The sequence below is a fragment of the Alligator sinensis genome, unplaced genomic scaffold, assembly GCF_000455745.1.
Source record: "Alligator sinensis unplaced genomic scaffold, ASM45574v1 scaffold76_1, whole genome shotgun sequence".
Lineage (NCBI taxonomy): Eukaryota > Metazoa > Chordata > Crocodylia > Alligatoridae > Alligator > Alligator sinensis.
In genome coordinates, this window is record NW_005841865.1 from 1803911 (window position 1) to 1806623 (window position 2713).

Here is a 2713-nt window from a genome sequence, read left to right on the forward strand (position 1 = left end):
CCTCTGAGGAACATCCCAAGAGTTTGGACTGTTATATAATCCATTGTGTCCAGTAGCCCTATGCACGGACCTTGTATAAAGGGTCAAACATTCTCAAGTGCCATTTAGCTCCTCCTTACTGCCCATGGCAATAGTTGGAACAACCTCAATTTTCTAAGTATAGTATTCTCTCTACTGTAGCAGTTCTTAACCTCATTAGACATGAGGCACTGCTCTTGAGGCTCAAGGGGCCCCTTGGACAATACCAGCTCTCAGTTTTCACTAGTTTTGATTACAGAAAAATGAAAGAACAGTTCCGCTGCTGTAAAGAACTCTGGAAGACCACAGCAGGTGGTTCTAGCTTTTAATGCTAGGAACTCATTTGAAATGCCTGAGTTTTTCTTGTGAATCATGTTTGTGCACTTAACAGTGCCAACACTGTGTGGTGCCCCACAACACCCTTGAAAGGATCCTGAGGCACCCCAGGATGCCAGGGCACCCAGACTAAGAATCATTGTTCTACTGTTAAATAATTGTTGGGGTAGCTGGTACAATATTTTTTTGTTAAATTTGATTGTGATCCAGTATTTATTTATTTTTAACATAAATACATCACTTTTAATAGCTAGCTGCCCCAGTAATGGGGCAACAATAGGGTCAACATCTCCTGATTGTTTTTATTTTTTATTTTGTACTTTTTATTTTTAAAACCCGCCTGTTGTGTTATGAGGGCATTTCCTCAAATGATCAAATACTGTTATTTTTGCCTATAGGCAGGCATATAACCTGCCCATGTGTGATATTTTTTAAACCTTTTTCAAAATGTGCTTAGAGTGTACTTCAAGGTTTTTCTAATGGAGACATTAATAAGAGGAGTGTCAGACTTGGAAGGTCTTTGAAGAAAAGGGATTTCTGCTCCATCTCTGCCATGAATCCTTCAGCTGCATGGTATGTCTTTCAAGGGTCTCAGTAGGTAAGATGGCTCACTCTACACTTAAAAGCTGTAGCTTTCCATGACATGTATGAACTAGCTCTGCTACCAAAAGCAGTATGGTAGCTTGGAGCTTTCTGCAGAGCTAATTTGTCTTGCTCAAAAGTGAAGTAAAATAGCCCAGGCAGAACTCCATGGTATTTTGCTAAACTGCTTCTGGTACCCAAGCCAGCTCTACCCATGACTTCTTACATATTTCTACGATATGTGGCATCCTTAATATGAAACAATTGCTATCTCATTGCCTCTGTGGAACAAAGCAGTTTCAAGTATAAGTTATAGTTTGTTTGATTCTTATGCTTGGTTCCAGTGTGGGGTGGTAGGTAACCACCAGGGGTTGTGCAGCCACAGGAGGGTTTCTTTTTGTATTGTAGCAGGTTACTGTGGGGTATTTGGATGGCTTTCAAATGTATAGTCTGTTTCTCTACTGGAGTATCCTTGTTGCATAAAGGACTTTAGGCTGGGCAGGTGAGCATCATGAATGTTCTCCTCAGAGCAGATGTGGTGGTACCTGAGGACCTGACTGTAGAATACAGCTTTTGTGGTGTTCTTGGCATCAGAGCTCACCTTAGGGAAAATAGCACCCTGGGTGAACTTGTAATTTGGCACCCTTCCCTGCCCCCCACCCTGCAAAGTCAGTGATGCTGCTGCAGGCAGAAGCGGGGGGGGGGGGGGGGGGGGGGGGGGGGGGGGGTTGGGCGGGGGGAGGAGGGGGGGGGGGGGGGGGGGCAGGTGTGTGGGGTGTAGTCTGGCAGGGATGCAAAGCAGCATGGTGTGCCAGGTGGGTGGGCAGGTACTGCTGTTGTGGGGTGAGCAAGGCAGGCAAATTAGAGCAGGCACCACCCTGATCACATGCAACTAGCCTGGCTCCTGTTGAACAGCAGCTGGAGATGAGGGGGTGGGCTAGGTACTACCTCTTCTGCCTGGGATGAGGATCAGCTGGGGTGGGGAGGAGAGTGCTGCTGTGTGAGCTGCTCATGTGCATGTGTGTTTGGCATCCCCCTGACAACAGCACCCTAGGCGGTCACCCACCCCTAAGGCTAGCTGTGCTTGGGAGTGCTGGTCTTGTAGACACAAGTATGGTGGTTTGAGGTGTGTGGGTTTTTTTTTCTGTAGCCTTGCCTCTTTCATAATTCCTGGACCTTCACAACTACATCATCACTCTACCAAAGATCCTTCAGGCTGCTTTAAGTACTTGGATGTATATCCAAGGGTTGTAAAATATTTCTGTAAAATTATGCTGAAGGGCTAAGGAATCCCTTTGAAAGTATTATATCTATGCCAGCAATTTTGGATTTTAACATAGATTTCAAGTGTTATTGAGGAATGACAAAATTAACTTTGTCTCATGGAATTTATGTATGGAAAATCAAGGGAAACTCGAGATTAATGGAGAAAAGCGAGTATTGCATTTAACTGTAGGAATATAAATAAGACTCATTTTGGCATTTTCTGCTAAATAAACTTAACATCTATCCCAAGCAAAATGAGAGAATACCGAAGGTGAGAGAGCAATATGCTGCTTAAAATTATAAATGAAGATTTAGCCTGAAACTCATTTTTGTTTTATGGGATTAAGAAATAGCTGAAGAAAGTATACTAAATGTGATATAAATATCAGATCCTGCTCACTTCTTATTAGATATACCCGAGTTATCAAAATAATGGCTAATACTCTCTACTAGGTGCATGAGCAAGGGTACAGACATGCCATGTTACATATCCCTATATGCTGTGTAGGGA